Here is a 13,679-nt window from a genome sequence, read left to right as displayed (position 1 = left end):
GCGTTCAAAGGAGACATAAGCTCGTCAGTGGTCATCTCAGCGTTAGTTTGAACTTCATGGTCGAAGTGTTCATGGATGACGGGTTCAAGCGGATGATCATCCTTCTCAGATGGCTCTTTAAACATGGTTAACACTTGCAGTTGTTTCTTCTTGCAACGATGCCTAGGATATTTCTCATCACATTTGAAACAAAGACTGAACTTGTGCTTTGCTCAATTTCAGCATTCGTATATTTCTTGGGAGCCAATTTGGAGGTATAAGTAATTAGTATTAAAGTCGTGTTCGATTCACCCATTGTCTTTGTCTCCGCAGCCTTGGTAGTATTTATCACGGGAGACACTACGAATTTTCTAGTATCGGGTAAATAAGTCAAGTGTGTGGAGCTACCCCAACTACTATTTTGTCTTCAGTCCGCTTTTTCCAAGGCCAAATAGCATGTGGGTTATAGCAACGAGTCAAAACCCCATTTATTTCCTCTAATTGAAAAGCCATGTCCATTTATTATGCAAGTGTCCCAAGCTTGGGCAATCGCAAATCCGCTTGATTTCGAGCTTCAACCCATTCAGAAAAACAGCGATTAACACATACTTGTCGCAAGTAACTGGGTTGCAAAAATCAACCCAAAATGCTCAATATACTCAACAACACTCTGATATTGCTTCAGAGTCGTCAATATCATGCATATTACCACATCAAGACAGATGAAAAGAGCGAATCAGGTTGCACTTCAGCTCTGTCCAATTCATCACGAAAGCTCACATTTGTTTAAGGGGAACCAGTTAAAGGCTTGTGTAAGAAAATGGGCCAGTCCACCCTTGGTGGATTGGACCCAGGCCCATTGAGATTTAGGGCTCCAGTGTGAATAGCAAAACTTATGGGTCTCTAACTGTGATTTTTGCTTTTTCATATATTTTGCCAAAAAAAGCAGGAACGGTTGGACGGAGGAGGCAGTTTTCTTTCAATTCAAAAACATGCAGTTAGAAAACCGAAGAGGGATTAGTTCAGTGTGCATCCTGATTTTGTTTTCACTCTCCTCCCTCCGTTCTGTGTTCTAAAAAACTCCCTTCGGTGCATTTGCTGTGAAACATACAGTCTGACTCCAACATCGTGATCAGACCTTTTCCGCACATGGCTATCTGAATTTGAGATCATTCAACACTTCAGGTACGCCCGAATTCGTCAGTGGTATCAAAGCATAGGTTTATATTTCTTGTTGGTGTCATTCTGTGGCCTTCGTTTTATATCAGTGTTCTTTTTTTTCTGTTTTTCGGTTCTTAGTATCCTGTGATTTGTTTCAATATACTATGCAAACCCTTTCATTTATTTTCAGTATGATTAATATCTGACTTATATTTATAAGTAGAAATACTGGATTTTCTCTCTGCCTCCATGAAATCTGTTTAACATCGAAAACGTTTTCGGCCATCTCCCTTGTTTGTCTTTGGGTTTGCTTAAAATCAAGTTTTTAGGCTTCAAAATATATCCCATTGTGTAGAGGACGAAAAAACAAAGAAAATGATATGAAGTACATGAAAAACAGACACCGGACGACGAAGATACGAAGGAGAGAAGGTTTCGGATCCGACGGACCCGACCCAGTTGCAAGAGCCAGGTCAAGCAACTTGGCTGGAGGTTAAAGACAACCTCCAAGGGGCCAAAACGACGTTGTTTTGGCACCCTGTTAAAAAAAAAAAAGGAATCTAGGCCAGGAGCAGGATCTAGCCTGAAGAAAAAAAACCAACAGAATTTAAAAAAAAAAACTGATGCAGGCCTAGGTCTGCCTTTGGATCGGGTCGACCCGCCCCAACCCGGTCTAACCTAATTACCCAAAAAACCCATTTCAGTGATTAAAAAAAAACACGTTTTTTATTAAAAAAACTTTTTTTGGGTCCAGAATTGCCACGTGGCGCGTGCCGCCACATGGCATTCCATCTGGACACGTGGGCGCCACCACCTGACTGGTAGTGGCACGTGGAGGCCATCAGAACGGCGTGTGTTGCTGACAGTCGGCTGCATGGCGGCGAGTGGAGGCCACCGGAACGGCGTGTGTTGCCGGCGGCCGGCTGCACAACACGCGCCGACAGCGCGAGTGGGCAAATTTTTTTTTCATTTTTCGCAGCATTTATTCTTCTAGGGGTGCGTGTAGGCACGTGGTAGGTCCGTTTGAGGTGTGGTTTGTTTCTAAAAATCCCTAAAATCAATATCTTCATTTTGATATATAATTGCTAATTTTTGAGACAATTGAGGATTTGTTTGTGAGTATTTTCAGTGTATTTTCTAGTATTTTCATACAGAAATAAATTCCAGAATATTCAAAATAATTTAAATTATTTTGTTCTAAGTAAAAATGAAGCAAGAGGCTTCTAGTAGCACTGAAAATATCAAAGATGGTTTATTGGAATACTCATACATGGATGATGCAGTTCCAGAATATGAACCAGAGGATGAGGATCCTGAAGAGGTTCCTCAAGAAGACCCAGAGGAGTTAATGGATTCTGGACCTTAGTCGGAATCTTTATTCCCTACTGAACCCCTCCGTACCGAGCCTCACTTGGTCTTTAATGATTCACTAGATCTTCCTAATGAAACTGAAGTTGAGGAAGGAGAAAGGTGAATCAACCTTGTACCCCTGCTTTAGCTATGAGTATAGCTGAAAGAGATGTAGCCAGACTGACAAACATAAAAGGTATCAATAGTGTGCTCGCCAGTTACATCCATTACATGACCAATAAGAAGAATATCGAATTCTACCTTAAAGTCATAATGGAGTACATAAGAGCAATAGGGGTTAGAGGTAGACCTAAAGGAAAACCCATAAGGAAATTTTACTGGATCTGGGCTATAGATTTAGTATCATCCTTTATGACCAATACACGCAAACGTAGGAAACTGAGGAAAGCAATGCTTGATTACCTTTATGTTCATATCAAATGATGCAATATTTGTATTCGCTTTATTGACGTTTGTTATATTAAGTTTGTGGTTTCATGCATTGTAAACAGACTAAGTGTGTTATTTCATTTAATGAAATTACTTGAATTATTGTTGTATGATTATTTGTGAATAATATAAGTATGCTTTTTATAAGTGGGAGCTTTTAGAAGATAAGACTTCTAAAAGTCACAATTTTTGAAGTGCTTATATAAAATTCTTGATAGGACATAATGATTATTGCCTGTATCTGTGTGATGGGAGGTACAAACATATGCTCTTGATCATGGATCTTGCAGTGTCATTACTTTCTGATCAAGGATGATATAAGTACAAGACATTGTATACTTTGTTGTGCTATATAACTAAAATGTTCTATGGTACATCTCTGTTTTAGAGAGAACCTAGAATAATGTGGGATAAATTTGTCACAAAATTGAAAATGGCAACCAAGAACATAATTGCTGAGCTTAATAAAGGGGAAAAGCTCAACGGGGATAACTGGGACATATGGCACCAGAAGGTCCAATACATCTTGGAGGAACAAGATGCCGTTGAACCTTTAACCACTGCAATGGTCGAACCCGAAGCTGGGAATACGGCCCAACATAGGAGAGACTAAGAGGCTTACTTAGTTTGGAAGAAGAAAAACATCATAGCAAGAATCATGCTTCTGAGTGCCATGGCTGATGACATAATGTGCAAGTTTAAAAGGCACAAAATTGCACAAGCTATGTGGATAGCGTTGAAGGACAAGTTTGGTGGTACTTCTACCACCAAACTTAGGAGGTTAACAATTAAGTTCGATACCTACAAACTCAAGCCAAACAATCCTATGAAGCAACATCTGAGAGAAATGGCCAACATGATCAGAGAACTTAAAGAAGCTGGACATGTCCTGTCTGATGAACAGCAAGTGCAGGCTGTTATCAGATCGCTCCCTGCTAGCTGGGAGCACATGAAAGTCAATCTGACCCATAATGAAAACATCGTTACTTTTAACAATGTAGCCAAGCACTTGGAGCTAGAGGACGAATGTTTAGAGGCTTACAAGACCTTTGGACAAGCTTATTACACTAAGGATGCTGGCACTTCTCAATCAAGGCCCGATTCCAAGAAGGGCAAGAAGTTCCAAAAGAAAGGGAAGAAGGGTGGTCCTCAACCCAAAAAGGGAAAGAAGCAATTCAAGAAGAAGGGAAAGAAAGGTGGGAAGAAGAAGCTAGACCTGAAGAAGTGAAGGGAATTGAAAGACGCGCAACGGAAAAATAAATTTAAAATTTTTCAATCCCTTGCCCGGATCTACCGATTGTTTTTAAGTCAAGTAGTAAGAAGTATTACCTTCGGTGTTCGATTTCTTGGTGGCTCGGGGATTCCACCATTCAGGATGCCTCTGCTCGCCTCTTTTATCGCTCGAAGTCGACAACTCAGATCGGCTTCCTCTACTGGTATCCACACGAACATCATTCCAATCACGAACGACGTGCTAGCGCCTCTTGTCCTTCTAGGGTTTATGTTTAAAGAATCCGTCCTACCTTCTCTATTTTTGGCCGTCTCTCATCTGCAAGTTTTTTTTCACTCTCACATCCAAAACCCTAGCTCCTAATATCAAATATATAGGATGCTATAGGTATTATGAATGATATTTAATTTCAAAATTAATCCTAAATTAATTCTGAAATTAATACAATATCAAATATTTCCTAATCAGATAAGAAAACAATTAAATAAATATGGTTTATATTAAATCCGTCCCACATATTTAATTCACCTATTTATTTAATTCAAAATAAAGATATGACGGAATTATATGTGATTTATTCTCATAAATCAAATTTGAGATATTATATTATATCTTACCAATTTAAAATTGATATAGATCTAATTTATCCTTATAAATTAAATCTAATAATTAATATCTCTTATATTTATATAATATGTATATATATACAAATTTATATATATATATACGTCTACCCTGTATTATTCATTGAATCTGGACATATCTTAGATTCAACGAATCTGGACATCATAGCTCGTGTTTGGCTATTTTGTGTGCGATCCTGTAGGCCCATATGAAGTTGGTAGTGGGCCATTAACTATAATGACTCACAAGTCGTAAGCGGTCTCTAGCAAGACATCACGACTACCCAAATCATATGAGGATCGTTGAATGATGTAACCTTTCATACAACCATATCATGTCCCTTTTGTCACACGACATTTTGGTCATGGATGAGGCATGGAGAACGTCATCCTCCTATTCATGACCGTTACTTTCTCGATCCCTAAGTAGTCTGAGTATAGAAATGGAACTACCTTTCCATTACAGTATGGCCATACATTTCTCAGACTCACTCATCAAGGGGCCCAGTAATATCTCTCTACGAATGTGAGGGACAAATTCCATCTTGACCATTCACATTCCTCCGCATGAAAAACCACTAAGCCTGAACATAGTCTTTATGATCACTCGGTCAAAAGTGACTTTTGACTAGGTCAAAGCTGAGCGTTTCTCATGTAGGAATCCATGATGATCTCAGGTCAAAGGGCACAGTGACATGGTTTGTATATGAGAGAAGCTTATGACTTAACCCATGCAGCTCTCTCATAGCGGGTCGGTCCAACACCTTGTACTCTTACATGTGCCTATGACTTTGATTTATATCTCTATATATCTTCAAAGTCATACTAGTCTTATTTCATCTATGCTCCCACATAGATGACCAACCAGGGACATTTAGGATAAATCATGAGTTATCCAAGGATAGTCATCACAGTAAACATGCAAATAATATAATAACATAATTAAGAAATTCATAAATCAACAATGTTCATAACACAATGATTGGCCCCTAGGGCACAATTTCCAACAAGGTCAAATGCTTCGCCTGCCAGAGAATAGGCCATTTCGCATGTGACTGTTCAAAACAGGTTGAGAGCGAAAAGGTATTAGTGGATTATGTGAATTCACATGTTTCATATGTTTCTAGTACTGTTTTTCTAACAGAACCTATTTCTTCTTCTTGGATTATAGACTCAGGCTCCACAGACCACGTAACCAGGGATCGAGGATCCTTTATCGAGTACCGTTGGTTGCCATACCAAAGCAAGTGGCTTTACGTTGGGAACAACATGAGGATCGAGGTTAAAGGTTTGGGCACCTGCAAATTTACTTTGCGTGATGGGAAGACCTTGATACTCCATGATGTACTTTATGCTCCCGACATCCGACGGAACTTGGTTTCTGTGTTATGCCTTTTAGAATTTGGGTTTGATGTAAATTTTCATAGTAAAGTTGCAGACATTTTAAGCAACTCAGTTCTTTATGGTTCAACTTTCTTGTTTAAAACGTTCTTTGTTTTGGATATTGTTGGTGATTTTAATAGTAATGAATGCTTTGCTATTTCTTCGAATAATGTTGACATAAACACCTGGCATGCTAGACTAGGACATATTAATCAAAATAGAATGATTAAATCAGCCAAAAAAGGATTGTTAAGTGCCATTCCCAATATGAAAATGTCACTATGTGAGAATTTTCTAGCTGGTAAGGCAACAAGAAAGCCTTTCGGTAAGGGAACAAGAGTTGAAAATCCATTGCAATTAATCCATTGTGATATCTGTGGTCTAATGAGTGTGAGGACGAGACACGGAGCTTGGTATTTTATTACCTTTATTGATGATTTTTCACGATATGGTCATATCTATTTGATCTCGCTTAAATCTGAAGCTCTTGAGTGCTTTAGACTATACATAAACGAGGTAGAGAATCAAATGGATAATAAAATTAAAGCATTACACACTGATCAAGGTCGTGAATATTTATCTGAACAGTTTAAATAGCTCTGTGAAGAGAAAGGGATAATTAGACAATTGACTATCACTGGCACTCCACAACAAAATGGAGTTGCTGAAAGAAGAAAAAGAACTCTTCTAGACATGGTTAGGTCTATGATGGCTCAAGCAAACCTGTCAATTTCATATTGGGGTGATGCTTTATTAATGGCGACCTTCATACTTAACTGTGTACCCTCAAAATCAGTCACTTTCACGCCCTACAAGTTATGGGCAAAACGCAAACCATATCTAAGCATCTTGAGACCCTGGGGGTCAGTAGCGTATATACATGACGCTTCTCATAAGCATGGGAAGTGGGTCCCAAAGGAAAGAAATGTATCTTTATAAGGTACTCTGAACAATCAAAGGGATACGTTTTCATAGGTGAAAACGAAGATGGAACGGTGACTGAAATAGAATCAAGTAATGTAACATTCATTGAGACTGAATTTCCTAATAGAAGAGATATTGACTGCACGATTTCTCATTATGAGACACAGGAACAAGACAGTGCAGAACAAATTGACAGCCCAGAATCGTCTAGGTGTGTCAATCTGAGTGGGAGCAAAGAAAGGTTAACACCAAGACCTGAACAAAGAATGAAAGATAAGCAAATAACTCCCGTCAGAAGGAGTAATAGGGAAAGTATTCCCAAAAGATGCTTTTAAATTGAAGGCAAATCTTTCTTAGTTACTCCAAGAGGGGATGATGAGCCTCATTCTGTACAAGGAGCCTTGTCAAGTCCTGCCAAGGATGAATGGATGAAAGCTATGGAAGAAGAAATGGACTCAATAAAAAAGAACAAAGTTTGGGTGTTAGTTGATCTTCCAAAAAGGCATAAAGCCATTGGGAACAAGTGGGTTCTCAAGATTAAAAGAAAAGTGGATGGATAAATTGACAAATACAAGGCTCGATTAGTGGCAAAAGGGTACACACAACAGGAAGGCATAGATTATGAAGATACGTTCTCACCTGTTGTGCGTTTCAACTCTATTAGACTTATTCTGGCAATAGTAAACAGTTTAGACCTAGAATTACATCAGATGGATGTAAAAACCGCATTCCTAAATGGTGATTCGGATGAAGAAATCTATATGGAACAACCATTAGGTTTCATCAAAAAAGGAAAGGAAAATAAAGTTAAGCTCAAAAGGTCCATTTATGACAATCATCCAGACAGTGGTATTTGAGGTTTCACAAAGCAATAACCTCATATGACTTCCAGATGATAGAGGAAGACCACTGCATCTACATTAAGCGGTTTGAGGGTAATTTTGTCATATTATGCTTATATGTCGACGATATACTATTAGCTGGAAATAGTCTAGATTCGGTGGTGGCTATTAAAGAATGGCTTTTGTCAAATTTTGAGATGAAAGATATGGGTGAAGCAGAGTATATACCTGGAGTTAAGATCCAAAGAAATCGTTCAAAATGAATCCTCTCTCTTTCACAAGAGAATTACATCAACAAGATTCTTGAGCGATTCAACATGAAAGACTGCAATCCCATGAGAACCCCGGTTGCTACTTGAGTGGCCTTGAGTCCTGACATGTGTCCCAAAACCGAGTCTAACAAAAAGAAGATGGAAAGAGTTCCATATGCCAGTGTTGTTGGTAGTCTGATGTACGCAATGATGTGTACAAGACCAGACATCTATTATGGAGTGGGACTGGTAAGCAGATTTCAGTCTAACCCCGGTGAAAAGTATTGGAAAGCAGTGGAAAGGATCTTGAGATACTTAAAGGGCACTTCTAATTATGTATTATGCTACGAAGGAAGCGACCTATGCCTTGTTGGGTACTCCAATGATGATGTAGGCGGAGATGAAGAAGAACGAAGGTCAACTTCAGGTTATACCTTCTTGCTCAACAATGGCGCAATATGTTGGAGTAGCAAGAAGCAAACGTGCATTGCCTTACATTCAATGGAAGCTGAGTTTGTGGCATGCACCGCAATAGTGCAAGAGGCTTAATGGCTGAAGAGATTTATAGAACACCTTGGATTTGGAAACAATAGTACCAATCTAGTGATGGTATACTGTGACAATACTGAAGCCATAGCCTATTCTAAAGATTCTAAGTATCACAGCAAAACCAAGCACATTGATATCAAGTATAATTTTGTTAGAGATTATATAGCACAAAAGATTGTTACTGTACAATACATTTCAACTAAATGTATGGTAGCAGATCCTTTGACAAAACCAATAGGCGAAAAAGTTTCTAAAGAACATGTGCAAGCCCTTGGCATATGTAAAGTGTAATCTGTAAACCTCATTAATGAAATTATATTTTTCTGTTATCACTTTATGTGTCTGTCTAAAAGTATACAATGTCTAGTATGTCGTACAGGTTAAAAAGGTTGGCTCTCTCACACGGGCAACTGCCTTTGACACTTAGTGGAGTGGGCAAAGATGAGACATTTATGTTCACCAGTAAAGCAGCAAAGAATGCTAATATGGTAGGAAAGAAACACAAACTTTATGTCGCCTTGACTAAAGTGTAGCAAGTCAAGATGAGATCCACGTTGACAAAGTTGGATCGAAGTTTGGAATCCCACTTCCATAATACCTGTAGCCAGATAACAAACTCTTCAACATCAACGTCATAGCAATGAGCAGAGTTGAAGAATTTGGGTTTAGATACTGAGTGTGTCTGGACTTAAGTCTGTACGGTGTTAATGATAAGTCCAAATCGACATACGCTCTTATAGTAAAAGAGTAACACCGTAGCATGTGTTTCATACCACATGTACTGAGAAAACCACAAAAGGGAAGCAAGTGAAAGATCCCTGCTTCATTGCTGTGTGAGTCCCAGGGAGGAATTATCCTCCTGATGGTGTCCTTTGACTTTGACAATATCACGAAGATATGTTTCAGTGACTGCTACTTTGGCATGTGTCCTATGGTCATGATTGATGCGATCTAAGGCAGTATGCTAAGAAAGCGACTGATTCATCTCAAAGTGATATTTGGGCGAAAGGAAGATTGACTGTAATATACACACCTATGCTAGTGTCTGTGACATGTCTCTTATGACATTTTGTGGTCGTAAGTGTGGACACTAGACATAAGAGAAAGGTAACCTGAGTCAACCATTGACTCGAGATGGATTAGATTTACCGTAAAAAAGTGTATATAAGTAAATCTGGGACATCTGAGGTATAACATTAAAATTCAAGCTACATGAAGGAGAAGATGACTTGTGCTGATCCTATAAAAAGGATTTCTAGTATAGGGACCCAAGTGAAGACGTCATGCCCACGTAGTCACGACAAAGCATTAAGTATGAAATTGAGGGGAGATAAAAAGACTAGGCCCGCGACATCTAATCCACCAAGTATGAGTGGGAGATGTAAGAAAATGGGCCAATCTACCCTTGGTGGATTGGACCCAGGCCCATTGACATTTGGGGCTCCAGTGTGAATAGCAAAACTTATGGGTCTCTAACTGTGATTTTTGCTTTTTCATATATTTTTCCAAAAAAACTAGGAACGGTTGGACGGAGGTGGCAGTTTTCTTTCAATTCAAAAACATGCAGTTAGAAAACCGAAGGGGGATTAGTTCAGTGTGCATCCTGATTTTGTTTTCACTCTCCTTCCTCCGTTCTGTGTTCCAAAAAACTCCCTCCGGTGCATTTGCTGTGAAACATACAGTCTGACTCCAACACCGTGATCAGACTTCTTCCACGTGTGGCTATCTGAATTTGAGATTATTCAACACTTCAGGTACGCCCGAATTCATCAGCTTGCGCTTCAAAACATGAAATTTCCACGAGTTTCTTAAACTCCACCACTTTGTTGGATTTAAATTAGTACTCAATCTTAAAGATCTATCCATAGGGTTCTCCAGCTGAAAACAAGGGCATGTCAAGCTTGCAGTAAGATGATGAATCGACCCCCTCACCCTCACTATAATCCTCAATTTGAATGACCCAAGGACGTGCACTATCGATGTGCATAGTACAAGAATCTCCAACTGGGTGCTTGGAAGAACCACCAACTGGAATGTCACATCCCTTTGTGCACTTGCTCAAATGCCAATCCAAGACCAACTCAGTCATCAATGAAGTAAGAGTAGTCAAGTTGCAGTTAACTAATGAGATATCAAACTTCACTGACGGCATATGACTACCCAAACGCACAATCGAATGCTTCCTGAAGCATTCAAGAATCAAAGCTATCCATTTGATTCACCATGCGAGTGCTAATCATACCCACGAAGGAACGGCTCTTATACCTTTAATGAAGCCACATGCTCTTATAGTCTTATTCAATCACCAAAATAGCTCCATTAGTTATAGTTCTACAAACGGTTAGAAGAAAAATAGAGAAAACAAGATGCCATCCTGCACATTTTAGAAATACAGGCCTCTCCTAAACATGACTCAACTTTTCCATCTTACCCCACATAATCATCCCATCATATATACTCATCCCCCTCTATAACTAACTACTACGAATACCCAATAATACCCTCCTCAAATAAAAAGTGCTAATCTCTTGGATTGGGCTTTTTTCTTGTACTTAACATATGTAAGTTCGGGTTTGTGCTTAACAGTATTGTTGTGGGGTGAAGAAGAGAGGGAGGCTAAGAGATAGTAGAGGACGTCGACATGTTACAAAAGAGACATATATGAGACTTGGCCCTGAGAATTAATGAGTAAAGAACATAGTTAGCATCACAACACAATCCTACCAATTTACTCTCTTTTTGGCTAATAAGGAGAAATCCCATGATTTTTTAGGCATTTTTAGGGTCAACATTACTTGGTTTTGGTGAGCACTATAGTTGAGGCCTCAAAACAATCCAATAATTGTCGAGGGAGAGAAGAGGAAAGTGGTAGTAGTTGTAGTTTGTGACTTTGTGATTAATAATTTTTTTTTAATTTAGTAACCCAAATTGAAATTTGAGCATTTTAAAATACTTTTAACGTGATTTTTCCATTATTATTATTATTATTCTATTGCAATATAAGTATTTATTTGAAGTGATCAACTTTTTCTATTTTCTCACTTTTTAAATTACAATCTAATAACCTTATTTAATATTAATATATTCTCATCTCTTTTTCACTATTTATGGTGTATATAATTTTTTTAAATACATATCCTTTAATTTATTAAAAAAAAATAAGCCTCATATTAAGTAGGTCATAAACTCATTTTTTATTTATTTAAAAGTAAATTAAAATTAAGTTTTGATTCACAGTAAAATTAATTAGAATAAAATAGGTAATATATTGTTTAATTATAATAGCTTTAACTTCCTACGAAACCATGAAATTGAACAATTTAATTATTTTCTCAAATTATCCAGCAAATTGATATTCTTGTACACATATATTACATATATGTATATAATATTATTTTTACTGAATAATTATGTTATTGGTGTGACTGGACTATCTGACTGATGTGACTATTTATATTACAATCGGTTAGTCTTTTTGATTTGACATTCAGTCTAGCTTTTAAGACATTAGTTGTAACCATGGGTGAGTAATGAATTCTAAAAGTACTATCAACAATATTGATGAAATAAAGTTGGGTTGCATAAAAAGAGGAACCATGATTCCAAAATTAAGGGCGACGTTTTTTAATAAAAAGACTTGACATTGAACTAAAAATCAATAATCCACGGTTCTCTTGATTAAACTGGTGATATAATAATTTAAAAACATTAATTAAAAATAATTATATATAATAAATTCATAATAAGTTTAACTATAACTTAATAATACAATACCACATGAAGTTTTCAGTCGAATAATAGCATATGGTTACAAATAATATGGAGATATATTAGGATTTTTTATAGGGTTAATTTTTTTTTTAAATTTTGTTTTTTATTTTAAGTTTTGTTAATTAGAGGGCAACACTAAAGGTTAGGATTCATTTGACAGGATCTGTTTCTCTTACCCGTTTTGTGACCCACTATATCCACTTCCGTTTCAGCTTTTTGAAAGGCCAATTTAGAAGTGAACTTAGTGGGAAATGATCCTCCATTTTTTGTTCTTTGTGTAATCCCTGAAGAATTGAAGGTCGTTAAAATGAGGCGATTTTCTTCCCTTAATCCAAATCCGCAACTCGTCATCAATGAAGTTCTCAACACCATCGACGATGTTGTACATGATGGTTTTGATTTCTTCTACAAATAAGCCTCTTATCAGTGTTTTTGTATGCTTTCATTTGGAACATTGTTGTAGAAATTTTGACTTTCTCTTCATGTCCTGCAGAGAAGCATCGGCAAAGTTTAACTCAGAAGGTATAGAAAGATCCCAAGATCTGAGAAAGGTTAGTCCTATCATGCGCCAGGAATCATAAATCTTGTTTATGGAACCTAATTGAGCAATTCTAGCTTTAGCAATGAGTCTACAGAACTATTTACTTGGAACTGATGTGTGATGCTTTTTCTGCTCATATTTATTCCCCTTCTTTGGATTTGTTATAGGATGTTGATTGTATTCGCAACACGTTTTAGGCAATTTTGGATAAGAGGCTAGCTATTTGGGAGAAATATTGCTTTTGTCATCGTTTTTTATTCCTCAAAGTTTTGTCATGCCAAAGAGTGTAGGTCTTCTCTCATGATGGCAGAAACAAAATATTTTCCTTTTTTCATATTTGCTGCAATTTTCGCTTGCCTTTTATGTAACATGTTACTATTACTCCTATGGAACTGTCTAATGGCATATGACTTGCTTGTACTTATTGTTGCTTTAGTATGTTAATATTCCATCTGAAACCATATCATGAGCTAATGTTTTTGTACGATGAAGTTGTTAGAGTAGGCCATTGGAATTTAACTTTATAGCTTTCCTAGTTTAAGATATTGCAAAACAATTTGAAAAGATAGAAAACATTAATCTGCCATGACACTTGTAATGGGGGGTGATGCTTACATTGTTGTA

This window comes from Neltuma alba, unplaced genomic scaffold (genome assembly GCF_004799145.2).
Source record: "Neltuma alba isolate B1F8T4 unplaced genomic scaffold, ASM479914v2 tig00011447_pilon, whole genome shotgun sequence".
Taxonomy (NCBI): Eukaryota; Viridiplantae; Streptophyta; class Magnoliopsida; order Fabales; family Fabaceae; genus Neltuma; species Neltuma alba.
Note: the sequence above shows the minus strand (reverse complement) of the source record.